Source organism: Numida meleagris, chromosome 18, assembly GCF_002078875.1.
Source record: "Numida meleagris isolate 19003 breed g44 Domestic line chromosome 18, NumMel1.0, whole genome shotgun sequence".
Taxonomy (NCBI): domain Eukaryota; kingdom Metazoa; phylum Chordata; class Aves; order Galliformes; family Numididae; genus Numida; species Numida meleagris.
The window spans coordinates 3811665-3826728 of NC_034426.1; the positions used below are offsets into that span (position 1 = coordinate 3811665).

At 42.1% G+C, this 15064-nt stretch overlaps 1 protein-coding gene across 2 annotated transcripts in view; it reads right to left on the minus strand.

The window, feature by feature from the left end:
• Positions 1–15064, minus strand: part of MYL10 (myosin light chain 10) — a 62493-nt gene that overhangs the window by 23127 nt on the left and 24302 nt on the right. The window lies entirely within an intron of this gene.

Genomic DNA, 15064 nt, shown 5'->3' on the forward strand with positions numbered 1-15064 from the left:
AATTTCATTTGGAAAAAAAAAAAAAAAAAAAAAGGACCCAACAAGATAATTGATGCTAAGTGAATATTTTACCTGAAATATTAAATACCAAACTTAAGTCTGCCTCCAGGGCCCTTTCTGCTACCCCTGTTTGATCTGTCTTTCTACTTCTTTGTGTTTTCCTCTCATATGACTCAACAGAACAGGACACTCCTTTAGAAAATCAGACTGTCACAGGGACGAGCTTATTTAAACTGTGTGCTGCGAAGGAGGCAATGTAATGGTTTATTAGTAGAGAAAATAATAACAGGAAGCCTCCTGAGATCCAGCCTGGCTGCAAAACTCTGTGAGGTTTTCCAGTGTGGAGTCTGTGGCCGTAAGGTTTGGTGTCCTACCGAGGGCAGCAGCTTTCTCTATGAATTTAACAAGTAAAGGGTAACAGCTTTCTTTATGAACTGAACAATACCAGCCAGAATGTTTCATTCTGGAGTCTCTGATGCTGCAAAATGCCACTTAAAGGTGGATCTCTGCGCTCACGCAGGGCGCTGCGGATGGCAGTGTCACAGGGGTCTGATTGCACGCATCTCGGGATGGAGAGCAGAGCTGGTTTATTGCACACTGCTCCAAAGGAATAACTGCTAATTCTGTAATATTTAATGGCCTAATGAACAAGGACAGCATCTCAGACACATCCTAAAGGAATGCCGCATTCATGGAAATTAAGTAGATATTAACTTATACTACATTTATAGATGGAGAAATTATAGAGAAAATGCATGTGGCATTAGATTGTCGTATGTTGTTCTAAATGCTTATCTGTGAGCCTTCTTCACACAACGCGCTACACTCTTGCTCTGTCAGCAACACAAATCTCTAACCTTAAAAAACCTTTTTAAATTCAGATTTCACATTTATTACTGCTCAGGAAGACCACATCAAATGCATTCAAGAGCTTCTGCCGCTCGTGTCTTCGAGGCTGATCATGAAAACGTTTCTGATCCTTCTATCATTTGTTTCCTAATAAGATAGCCACAATTCTTGTAGTAAGATGGGAATCCAAGTGGAATACAGCCTCTTCTCCCAGATCAGCAAGGACAGAACAAGCCACTAACGCTGAATATGTGACACAGGCAATACGTAACAAGTACCTTTGTCAGCATTCCAGCTATCGTAGACTGAGTTTTGAAACCCCTTCATACCACAACATTCATCCTCTCATTCTGCACTCAGAGCGTTTTCTTTCATGTGTTTCAGTGGCACACCTCCCAAAGAAGACATGTGACAGCTAATCATATTTGGGAACCGAAACCTACCATGTGCTGCCAATAGGCAGGGACAACTCGCCAACATTTGGAAGAAATGCATCTCAGCCTTCATGCCAGAGGACTCCACTTTCCGTGCACTGACCGTCTCCATATCTATATATATGTCTGTGCTGTGTGGAACTTGGTGCTGAGGCTAAAGGTAAGGGCAGCCTTGCCTAGAGACAGGACCCACGTGAGCCCATGTCTGGCACTTTGCACTCTGGCAAAATGTGCCTTGCAGGACTGCCAACTTTTACTGTTCTCCGGCCATGATGTCTGTTTGCTCATTGCTGCATGCTCCTAACATCCTCCAAGCCACAGATGTGCATTTATTTTGCAGGTGGAGAACAGATATACTCAGTGATTAATCCAAATGTAAATGGGAATTAACAGCAAAGCAGCAAATTGGAGCATTGTCTTGCCAGCTCTGGCAAGTGTGCCAACCATTGGTCAGTACAGATCAAATGCCTGTCAGTTGGCACTAGGGCAAGAACACCAGCTTCTTCAAGCTAAACCACCAGGAACTACCAAGATGAGGTGGATTTCAGGGCTTCTAGAGAATATTAGCAACCTCTTGTAAATCACACACTTTTCCTTTATTACCTTAAATTAACGAGGAGCTCCTCTTCCTTTCAGAGCCAAGATGATTTCCTTCTCCTCTGTCCATAGAGTAATTTTCTAAGCAGCTGATTAAATTCTTGATACAGAGCACAGGTTACAGGGTGCAGCTCAGAAAGTCCATCTGCTAGGTTTTGTCTATGCATTTTGGAGTCTGGAAATCTCTTATGTTCATGCTGTGTGGAGCTTCTACATTTCAGGCACAGAAAGGACGGAGCTATTACAGATACCTCTGCAGAATTTTAAATATATTAAGCAGTGCAAGTCCCACTGAGAATCTTCTCTCTCTGTTGAGCAGAGACACATAGACCTATTTGAAACTACCAGGGCTACTGTAAGTGTTAATTAAGTTCCATGGATTTGCTGTTCAGGACACTGAATTCAACCCTCCTTCTCTCCTTTTCTTACTTCACCCTCCCTCTCAGAGAATACATAGCCACTATCTAATCTGACAAAAACTGTGTTCTCTTTTATACTTGGAGGTCACTTTATGTTACTTACAGTGTGTTGCATTATGTCAAAAGGCATAACACAACATAATGAAAAGCAGACTAATATAACTCAACATGACATCAATGACATAATATGATGTGGCTACTGAAAAATGCACTGTTGTCATTGTTTTGTGTTTTCATCTGACACCTACTTGCTATTCCAGAATGGAGCATTTGTTGCAGAATTTGGGGAAGAAGGTTATAGACTGAGCACACCTGGTTTTGCTGGGCCTCTCATCATTTTTGCAGGGGGTTTTGCACTGGCTTTGTTGGGGTTCCTCCTCATTTGCAGTAGTAAGGATCAGGCTCTAAAAATCATCACGCACATAAATGCAATTACATTAGGAAAGCCATCAAGTTGGAAAGTGCAGCTCCTGGGAGTAAGAAAATGACAACATTGTTATAGTCCCTGTAACCTTAGCTCTGCCCTCTTGGGTAGCAAATGAGCCTGTACCATTTTTCCTGCAGGATGTCATTTCATTTTGCAAAAGTGCGCAGCAGAGCAGCTGTTCAATATTTCTTTTAACTTCATTACAGAGTCTGTGGTCCCATATCTCATTTGTTGCACATCAACTAAATCCTTTTGTGGGTTAGGTACTTTTCTTCTTCCTGTTTTTATTTGCATTTGTACTGTTCTAATCACCACAGTAAGTGTGTATTTCAAAACTGAGGCTAAATTTGTCTTCTCAACACACCCAAGAGACTTAGAAGCAGTTACTCCTTGCATCCAAGACAGAGGGCAGAAGCACAAAAAGGTGTCTTTCTTTGGGCCCAACAGGAAAATCTGCCATAGGCAAGGCTGGAACACAAGACTGCAAACTTCTACCCTTTTGCATTAAACCTTTATTTTTCATTCCCTGGCTACTTTATGCTGCCTAGCTCTCCAGTGCAAAAAGCAGACATAAGCTTTACTTGTGAAGACCTCAGTCAATAATAATAAATGAAGCTGCGATGTTCTGACGCTACACTGAATTCCTGTGCAACAGCTCTGCCTTGTTCTCCATTGAACAGAACCATAACACAAGAGACTACGACCAACAGTAACCAAAATAACTGAGCTGATGGACTGTAATCATAGAATCATAGAATCATTAAGATTGGAAAGACCACCAAGATCATCTTGTCAACCATTAACCGATCACCACCACATCACGAAACCATTGCACTCAGTGTGACATCCACCCTTTTCTTGACACCCACCAGGGATGGTGACTCCACCACTTCCCTGGGCAGCCTGTGCCAATGAAATCTACCTGAAATTCCACTAGAGTTTTGTACATGAAACAATCGAGGAACCATCTCTAGCATCTTCTGCCTAACACAGGCCACAGCATTTTATACATCAAGCATGTCTTCTGGTTGAGCTAGAACATATTTTTTAAAGTTACTATTATTTTATGCTGCTAGTAATTGGCCAAGCCAATGAAGCCATAGCATCCTCAGTGACAGAATTCAGTGCCACTGACTTTGAGCCAGTCTGGTTAATGGCCTTATCCTCACTGTTCTGCACATGGTAATGTCTGTGGTTCAGTTTGTTCTTAGAGTGCATCCTTAGTTCTTAAGGTGCATCCACCTTAGACCACTGGTCACTACCGAAGTGTCACCAATACTGGAATGATTTGGGAGGTAATGGAAACATTGGGACAGATCACAATGTTTTTGCTGCAAAATAGAATTTGAGATAGTAATTAGTTTCTGCTGACAGTATCTGTTCTGTCTGGCAGGGAGATTCCTCTATGAAGTTAGGCTTAACTAAGCAGAAGTCAGGAAGTGAGGTAGTCTAGAGAAAAGTTAAGGAGCTCTGGGAAGGCAGGTGAGGATTTTATGTATGTTCACATTTTGGACAACCTGTCTTTCACAGAAGGACAGGCTATGTTAATTTAAAACTTTCAAGGAGTGAAGGAGCCAGCCCATCACTTGGCAAGCGGTTCTCCCTGTCAAAACTTTTGCCTGAATGCTAGGACCTACTATGCCTTTTTCAGTTAGGCTAAAATTTGTTCTTCTAAATCAATCTGATGTATCTGCAACTTCTGTTTGCAAACACCAACGAGTAATTTCTAAAAATGTTTTTAATATGGATGGCACAGAGCTTCTTAAAATTTCAGAGTAAACAATATGATCGCTTCAACTAAAACCTAACTATATCAGGATTGCTAAAATATAAGGTTTTGCCTCTTCTGTCAGAAATCTAGAACAGCAGAAGCCAAGGTCATAAGAGATTTTTGTTTACAGAAAATAACAACTGAATATTGACCCAGTGGCCAAATTCATGCCTGGTATTTGTAGATGACTCCCAGAGTTATGCTGGGTCACATCACACTGAGGTTTGGAGCCACTTATGTTCCACTGTGGGTTACAGCTTAAACACACACATCTGGATGGAAGATAGGCAGCAATACTACCTCAGAGTACAGCACAGATTTTAGGCTATGCCATCCACAAGAGCACTACAAAAAGCACTGCCAAGTGAGAAACAATTCAGGAATTTAAGTGCAGCAACAAATGCCAGCTGAACCAGTCACTTTCATTGGAAATTATGACTATAGTAGGTTGGCACTGCCTTGCAGATGTTGAATGTAGAACACGGTCATAGAGCTGTATTCCACCAACATAGGAGCTGTAAAAGCTAGGGTCCATGAAGGCATTTAACAACTCTTTGTAAATATCAGGGATCCCGAATTCAATACCTCAGCACTTTTCTAAAACATGATTAGAGAAGTATCATCTCATGGCACCGTAACAAAGCCTCTTGCTCACACTACAGAAACAGCCCACACCCATCACCTAGGCTTACGATTCAGAAAAGCAACAGGAGTGCAGCACAGGTGAAAGGTGCCATCCTGCCTGCATAGGAAGTCAGGGTCAGACCCAGCCCGGCCCAACAGTGAACGCTTGTGAGACAAGCTGAGAACCTCTCATACCGATTCTGTGAAAATGAGCAAAGAAATTCACAGTGATGGTTAAGCAACTTCAAAACTCAGATCGAGTCACTTGGGACTTAGGTCCTAAAGAGTTTGGTTACTGTAGAACCTTACAGAACAGGGACCCAAGTCATGGCTGAAGGTCTGTGCTGCTGGCTTTGCCAGCCTGCAGTAATTTTTACTCTGACCTAAGGGTGTGCTTTTAACTCAGGACCCCCCACGCTATCCTCATTCTGTTGGCTGAATTCTGTTGTGGCATGTCCTGACCTGCTGTTTGGCTCACCTAGCTAGATAGCCCATTTTATCTTCCCAGAACTTCAAAACATTGGCATTAGTTATGTATGCACGGGAGTCAATGTACGCAGAAGCGCTACACCAGATCCCATGGTGGCTTGAAAATACACAATACAGTCACTCAAACGGGAGGAAATTCAAATGCCACATTCAGTGATATCATTGTATTCCAAACTCCACCCAAGTACCCTTAAATCATGAGTCAATACTCCAACAGTCATGCTGTAGGGGACAGAAGTTTTGAAAATAATACTAAATTGTAGGAACTGCATCTCAGATGGGCTAAAACACTCCTTGAAGTACTGTGAAGGAAATACCTCTAACAAGCATTTTTGAGGTTTAAAAATACATGAAAGCAATCTGGGCCACAAAACCAGCACCTTGGCCACAAAGAAAGACTCCCTGCAGCACAAGATCTGGTATCAAACCATGAGAACCGCCAAAACCTAAATGCTCTGAATTAACAGAGGGCTGAACATGTGTAAGAAACAACTTCAGCCCACATTGTACCTTTCAACAGAAATCAAGACTAAGGCTTCTAGAAGCCAAAATCTCTCCTGAAAGGAAGAACAGCAAAGTCCTCTCGATACCTCGTTTGCTTGGTTTTTGCAGGTCATAGGCAGACAGTTTTCTACAGGCTGTCTGCTGTGCCCTTGTGGACATGAAAGCTGCCTCTGCTAAGGTATATGAAGTGCAGGAGAGGACTGCTGTCAGCTCATTTCATCCACGATGAAACTCAGGCAACTACACTGACAGCTCGGGCCAGGTTCCTACAGAGAGCTGAAAGTAAGCATACAATCTATCCCTAATATGAACTTAGGTCAGACACTGCTGCTCAGCGTAACTGTGGACATCACACACCGTCTTGTTGAAAAAGTACAGAGCAATGCAGTGAGGAAAAAGTGCACTGGGAAGGAAAAAATGTCAGGAATCTGAACTAGAGGACCCTTATCATAAGTAACGGTGGCTCCCAGCCAACCCTCAGCCTAACTTCCAGGAACAAATGACACAAAGGTAACAACAACAAGTGCAGAGGAAGGTCTACCATGACCTTCTACAGCAAACCAAAATCCTAACAAGCTTCTCAGAAGGTGGAAGCAAGGAAAATTGATTTCGTTCCTCCTTTTAGTTTTCTTCTTGGATCTGAGTAATACTCCCTCACCAGTGACAGACACCGACTTCGTGCTGTATTAGAAGGAAAAACACATTATAACCCAGGAAATTCTGCATTCACTTTCAGACATAAGAATGCCATTCAGAAATCATAGATCACACATACGTCTCAGTCACTGAGAGTATAGAAGAAAACCAAGTTCCTTGGGAAAGACTTTGCTGTGAACTCCTAGCCTAAGGTGTTTTTTTTCAAATATGCCAGGCAGAGAGGAACTCAGTTTTCAATAACCTTATTAAGCCAGGCTCTGTCTTTTGCCTACTGGGTATAGATTTCAGTAAGGTGGGCAAATGTACAGACCCTACTTTCATCTATTGTTAGATGTGTTTATAAATGAAGATCTCTTCACTCATTCAGCCATTGCAGTTTTGTGCTGTGCAGAAACTCATGTAGATAAACATGGGTTAGTAAAGATGACATTTGCATTAGGGTATTTGTCAGTGTGACATGAAAACTGTTAATATGCAAGGAGGCATCAGCTGTCTGTCATCTTGTATTTCCTTTTTAGTATTTACTGTTTTTTCATATGAGGAAATACGCACTCAAATATTCAAGGTTAACAGAAGTGCAGAAAGAGGTAACTTTAGCAAACCCAGTCAACAGTGGATTTGCCCCGCGCTTGAGACTCAGTTCTGACCAGTAAGCTGATGGACCTTGGAAGATAAGGACTCCCCAAAGACAAAGACACTATGGGGAGGTGATCCCTGTGTTACCCTACTCCCACCTTTAGGTCAAAGAATGTCTCCTGAGACCTCAATAGGAGCTCATGAATTTGAAGGATTTTTTTAATTAACTCACTTATCTACTTGACAAAACGCACAATTTAAGTTTCTCATGCGTAAGACAGGATGTCTAGGTGTCCTGCAATGTTAAGAGGCAAAAAAAGCCTACCTCAGAGCTCTTCAAGTAGCTCTTTCTCATTGTAAACCGTGCTTGAGTTCCTGATTTGTTTGAGGAAAAAGCCACTGAGTGTGCAGACATCTTTTATCCCTCTTAGCCACAATTCCTTCGAGAAATCCAACAGCGAAGGTGGATACAATTATTGTAAATAATGTTGGATAGAACCCAGAGCAAATGAAGGTAGGAGGATACAGCTCAACAAGAACAGAAGTGGTTTCTAATGAGAGAGGGAAGATTTCACTCTCAGCATGGCTATTATTATGTCCTACACATTAATTCAGCCAAGAAGTCTCAAAGTAGCAGAATGAGTTTCTGTTCACCACAATGGCATGCACTGGAATGGCTGCCTTCATTTTAAGCTTTACAGCTGTTACTTTCCTGATTCTTCAGTGAATGAATAAGCATATGATGAATTAAACCCTGTGAGGCACTGGGCAGCTAACAAGCTCTCAGAACTTGCACTTGAAGGCAAATATTCCATCCTAGACCATTCAAAGCCTTACTTATTCCATTATCAGTTTTATTTTCATTGTTTCTCTATCTATACTAGAGATAAACCAGGGTATATCTTCTTGAGAAATAAACCCTAATAATTCTAGCAGTGGTGAATTCTTCAACCCAGGGACACCCACTGTTGGGTCATTTCTTGTACCTTCCCATGCAGTTCTCCCAAATTTGCCCGCTTTGCCCAGAACTGTCCACTTTGTTGGTGAGTAACATGCACATACATGAGCTGGAGACGTTGTTTACTTTAAAGTCTTGAGGTTTTTCTCTATTTTTCTTTATATCTTTACCACTTCGCTGTTCTTCAGTTTTCTAGACCCTCCTGACTTCTGCACAAGCCGAAGCATGAATAATTTCCTTTTTCCTTTCCCTACTGATGTCCTGCAAGGACTAAAGGCCTGAGCTACCATGTTGTTTATGGGCAACTCTTCTCATGCTGCTTCCCAGGTGTACAGCTGACAGAAAAGTCCTAATGAAATTGAATATAAGAAGGAAGCAGGAAGGATGAAGGAGTTTATTTCCCTGCTGACAGAAGTATCCATGAGTAACTTATTTGGTGGTGGCACTCTAGGGCCTCCATTTCCATATAGGAACTTTGCACTCCCAGTCCAGACAAAATCTTCAAAGTGTAAAGGTGAATCCTGTTATGGTACTATTTAGGAGTTACTCTTTAGAATTGCAGAATTATAGAATCATTAAGGTTGGAAAAGACCTCTGAGATCACCCAGTCCAACCATCCACATACTACCAGTACTGCCCACTAACCACGTCCCTCAGTGCCACATCTCCACATTTCGTTGAACACCTCCAGGGACGGTGAGTGACTCCACCACCTCCCTGGGCAGCCTGTGCCAATGCCCAACCACTAATTCAGAGAAGTTTTTCCTGATACCCAACATGAACCTCCTCTGGTGCAACTTGAGCCCGTTCTGCCAAGCGCAGCCTGAATATTTGATTTCCAAACTCATCTCACCACAAAGCATAAATCCTAGTAATGTGTCCCATATCACAGAAGACGGAAGAATATCCCACGCTACTTTTTCTGCACATATTTCTTGTCACTTGTCTTACACAGCTTACTGTGGCAGGAACTGTTATTTGTTATGTAGTTGTACAGCACCTAATACAATGGAATCTGAGCCCACTACCACACTTTCTAGGTGCTACTGCAAGACTGATAAATAAATAACTACCATCAGCAGAACAAGCTGCTTTTAGGCAGCATACATCTGCAACTGAGAGCAAAATCCAGGGAAGGGCTGAGTGCCTGCAGCTCTCATCTACTCCAGCCAGGCTGTAGTAGCGCAGCAGCTCTCAACATCTCTGAGGATTTACTCTGCAGCGTGTTTGCTTTTGCCTCCAGTGTGCAATGTGAGGAAGGCAGTAGTGTGACTCTGAAAACCACAGCTCCCAGCCACTTCTCCCCTGGTGCTGAGTGAGAGAGTGAAAGCTTGCAGACCAGCCGTTACCTTTCTCATGCGGGTGTCGCAGCGGGAATAAAAACAAAACATGGAGCTGAATTTATTTCTAGCCAACGGAAATTTCATATTGAAGGTTACAGGCGTCCTGTGCCTCTTAAAAGCAAGTAATAAAATGCTGCTCTCAATTACAAATTGTATTTACATTTTAAACCCCCATATGGGTTGGTGAAGTAGGGGGAGGTGTCACATGCATTAGCAGCAGCACTGTACCACGATTAGTTCCAGTTTTTCACTCTTTGTAATGAGCAATTGATGCCTCCTCTTTTTTCTTCTTGCAAACTAACCCAGTGACCATGACAGGTCAATAGCAGCCAAGACACAACTCCTGCCTCATGCCATGAGCCAATACAAGCAAAAGCATTGAGCTGACCATCTCTAAAATCTCCTGTAACAGGATTCACATGTTAAGTATAAATTCAATAACAATTGACTTTTTTCTGTCACTTCTTTGGCTAAACTTTTCAAAATGTAGGGACGTTTAACAGAGAAATGCAGAAATGCTTGCAAATGTGCACAGCTTCATTTGCCTGTGCTAGAAAAGTCAAACTCCCTTCCCTCTGTCCCCAAGCAGTAATAAAGGCAAAGCACTCATCATCTTAAATCATAGTCATAGAATGGCTTGTGTCAGAAGGAACTTTAAAGATCATCCAGTTCCAACCCCCCCCCCGCCATGGGCAAGGTTGCCACCCACCAGATTAGGTTGCCCAGGGCTCCATCCAACCTAGCCTTGAACACCTCCAGGGTTAAGGGATGCACGTGTCTCATGGCCGGCCTGCTGCTTCTCACAGCTTGTGTGTGTCCCCCGGCATCAACTGTTCTGTGAGACCATTTTGCCAGGTGCAGTTTTGAAATAGAGGTGTTCAGCATTGCCTGCAAAGCCTCAAATATTTACACAGACTCTCAACATTTTAAAAAATCTGCTTCAGATCACTGCTCTCACAATGTTATTCCTCTTTAGCCAGGCTAAGCATGTATGAGATTATCTGTACAGATTCTGGGGAATACTGACCATTTGATGTCCCCAGCTGCCTTCTCAGAAGCCTGTATTACCAGCAACAGTGTCAAAAAGTGTTTTCACACCAGGAGCTGTTCTCCTGAAAATACAGAAATAATTGGTAGGTCTCATTCAGCTTCGCTGAAAATCTGACATGGATGTGGTAGAACAATCCCACTCTGAGGTCTGGGGGAGCTCCTGATATGAATAGAGATGCTCTGTTCGTAATCAGATGTTCAAGCCATGGATCCTGGCTAATTATACATTTTTGCACCTAATGATACCCACAGAATGGATATAAATGGTGTCCTTCTTAGCTATGAAGGCAATCTGCAGTTCTTCTGGGAATAGGCAAGGTCCCTGAAGGGAACAAGATCTGGAGAAAAATTGGTAACAATGCTACAACACAGAAAACAGGGTCAGCTCTTACCCATGGAGGCTACTGATGACAGACAGAAGTAATGGGCTTAAACTCAAACATGAGAGATTTGAAGTTAGGTAGAATCACAGAATTGAAGGTTGAATTTAGAATTTAGGTTGGGAAAGACCACTAACATCACCAAGTCCAGCGCCAACCCATCACCACCATGCGCACTAACCATGGGGTCAGGACCACAAACTGGGAAAGAGTTATCCGGAAAAATCTCCATCTGGAAGAGAAGAACAGCAAAAAAAAACAAAACAAAAAAAAAAAAAAACCAAAAAATCCTCCTGAGAAGGTGTAGCGTTCAGCAGGCTTTGAGAAACATTAGCTAGTGGTTTCGAGTCTGGTTATGCTTTGGTCAAAATGATGTTCATGTCCAGGTACTGCAGAAGAAGCCTGAGGCCTCAGAGGTGGAAGGATGTTCCAGGCTGCAGGTGGACGAGGACGTGTGCAGTGCTTCACAGCCTTGTCTTCCCCAGGTATATCCCCAACACAGGTGTGATGGCCACAATGGAAAAGGCTGTGCCAGGTTCACTGCTGTGTAAATCACCTCCGCAGTCATTTGGGCCGTGTCGGTTTACCGTGGCTAACCTGGTTTGCTTTTATTTATAAATAATACATCTGTTGTAGAGTGGTTATAAATAGTATTTCATTAATTTTATTACTTATTTAGATATTTCCCCACAGGGCTAATGCAGAGTTGCAGTTGTGTTCCTGTTTCTGCTTCTGTTCTTCCCAAAGTTGAGTCTGCAGCTAAGCTGCACGGTCTGCTTGGAGCCGAGGCTGCACTCAGCAGCTCGCTTTTGGATGAAGAGCACATTTGGTGTAATTAGATTTGTGGGTTTAGGTGTTTTGGGGTTATTTTTTTTTTTTTTTAGTGTGTAACAGTGTAATAAAAAGAAATGGCTGTAATTTATAGCCTAGCACTTGGCAAGCGGCTTGTCTGGTCTAGGATTTTTTAATGGCAGAAATTTTAAATTTAGGTTAGAATTTCAAAAGAGATTAGCACCCACAACTAAGGCAGGTGCTCAGTGCTGCCAAGGTCAGGCATTTAATAATCATGAATCAGGCATGAATATACCAATATTAACTTGAAAATAATGAGAAGATATAGACAGAAGCTCACACCTATGGGTACACATGTATATTCAGGTACCTCTGAATAAGGCTGCTGCTTAGTTCTGTACCAAATTCACTATTTATGTAAGTTTAGTCTATTATGTATTCCAAACAAAATGTAACATTTGTGACACTGAAAATACATCTTATAAAAAAAAGCATTTTGACGTTGGATTAAATAACCTTAAGGCAATAAATTTAAAAATATTTTATTTACCTCAATAACAGCCATTCTCTGTGAGAACCTGGAACTAAATTATTCTCTATGCCACAACATTGTACCCGTTTAGCTTAAGATTTTGGGTTCCTTTTTTAGCATTCTGAGATTTGCTTCCCTTGTGCCTTTATTTCCAAGCTTTTCTCTGCATTAAAAAGCTCAAAACTTCCTGTTCTGAGTACCACACATTCTGTAGCCATAATCTAGCTCCAGGACTCCAGACTTAAGAAGAACACTAAGCATGATATGAATCACAAAAAAAATTAAGAGAACTATGAATAAGGTGTGTTGTTTTTCTTTATGAAGAAAGCTCAGACTTTGCTTTCTTTGCAAGAGTTCAATCCTTAGGATAATGAACACCTAGACATAAAGAGAACTTCTGAGATGAGAGCTTTCTGAAATATGTAATTGCACTTCTAGGCGCTGAGAGCCTTGGCAGAGCAAATACACGTTAGATGGTACAAATGCCAGCATAACAAATGGAAAAGTTTAGTCAAAACATATTACATGAGTTACTGTGTACACTGTACTCTGGTACTGTAAACGCACACATTGGGCCATAGTGAAAGAGGGGCCCCTTTCCAACAGATGTATTGACCCAGCCTGATCCAAAGCCATCTAGAAGCAATGGAGCAGCGTGCCACGGAGCCTTGCAGCATGTGTAAAGGTAAGCACATGAAGAAGGCTTTGCAGGACTTGGATGCCTTTTGAGATCATGTCTTGCATTCAGGCACAGACTGAAAAGTGCTGATTGTATCCCACTGTCCCCGTGCATAACTGCTGCAAAGACTAATTTGCACTGTTTTCTTACAGCAGAAGTCTACTTGCCTGTGTTATTGTAATGCAAAAAAGTGATGCCTTGGCGCTGAAATACAGAGAAGGAATGGCACATTAACACCACGTAACTGGAATACATCAGAGCAGTTTTGCTCTGTGCTGTATTACTTACTATAGGGCATCTCAGTAACAACAGCACTGAAATGCTGAGTACTCCAGCTGAGGTGAAAGAAACATCTTAATGGGACACCCTGACATTTCTGCAGACCCATCTACATTCCTTCAAATCAACACAGTGATTGCCCTAGCATGAGGTCACAAAGAGCTGCGTAAAAACTTTCAATCAGAAAAAAAGCCCAAACCCTGAGCTAAAACATAACTCACAGGAGGATGTGAAATCATGCTGAGCGTCGAGCTAACCGCATGAACTTTGGAAACGACTGGGGGCAGTGAAAGAAGGGCAGTTCAGAGCTCTTTGAGAGAAGCCTTACCAACGTGTTACTCTCGTGATTTAAATGTTCTGAAGCCTCTGTTAGTCACAGAGCAATTCATTTGGAAGAATTCATGAAAAATGTCATTTGTTCTGGCCACTGGACCTGGTGCTAGCAAGGTGTGTAACTGTTTATTCAGTTTTAAAAGCAACACAGATCCTCTGGCCAGTCCTGGGACAGCTTCAGCAGACCCTCCACAGAAGGAATTGTGTGTACAAGAGAACAGCAAATGTGAACTTGGAATATTAAAAAAGGCATAAGTCTGTCACAGAGATTCTCTTTCCAGTTCCAATGGCAACCTGCTGTTCATATTGATTCTGTGGTATCAGCTAGAGATTTAACCTGGCACCACCATGGTTATAGCACTACAAAGCCTTTCTTTCATCTCATTTGAAGCTCAATCAATGCAAGAAGTCTGTAGTGGAACAAGAACACAAATAGAATCACATAATCACAGAATGGTTTGAGTTGGAAGGGACTCTTAAAAGCCATCAGGTCCCACTGCCTGCAATGCACAGGGTCACCCACAGCCCCATCAGTGCTGAGAGCCCTCCAGCCTGACCCTGGGGGTCTGCAGGGATGGGGACCACCCCTCTTTGGGCACCTGTGCAGTGCCTCACTCCCCTCATTGGAAACAACTTCTTCCTTATATCCAATTTAAATCTCCCCTCTGTTAGTTGGAAATCATTTCCCCTTGTCCTGTGAAGTGGTCGTCATGTAGAAACTCAAAACAAGAACTAAACACACAAGGGCCTATTCCACATTCAAATCCTGCACTTGTACTACTAGGCAGTTTGGTTTAAATTCACATTCAAAGTGAAAGCAACAGAGAAGATTTTCAGTGGCCTTTTCATGCTGGAGTCCATCAGTCCAACAAATGAGAAATGCCCAAGGTTTCAACAAGCCAGTAATAAATGGTGACAATGGAATCTCTGTCTTATGAGTCCCAGAGCCCAAGCTCTCGCTGCTTGTTAATATTTTATGCTGCTTTTTTCATTAGTACTTTTGTTTGAGTGCTTTGCGCAATTTGACCCTCATTATTGCTCATCAGGTGAGCAATGGAGTTTGACATCTACTTGCAAACTTGAGGCAATCCCACTCAAGCAAACCTACAACATTCACAACAATCTTGTTGTATTTAGCCAGGATTTCATGGGAAAGTTGTGATTTCACTAAAAAAAAATGTAGAATATTGTACTTACAATGCTCGGTTTGCTGATGGCATGTCGCTGAAAAAGTAAAATTTTTTTCAAGTGGAACCTGGTTACTCAGAATGTTCTTGTTTCTGAAGGAAGATTTGAGATGTTTTCCAATTTCCATGCTAATTCAGAAATAGATCAAATTTTGTGTCAAAGCATGTAAAAATGAGTGTTCAT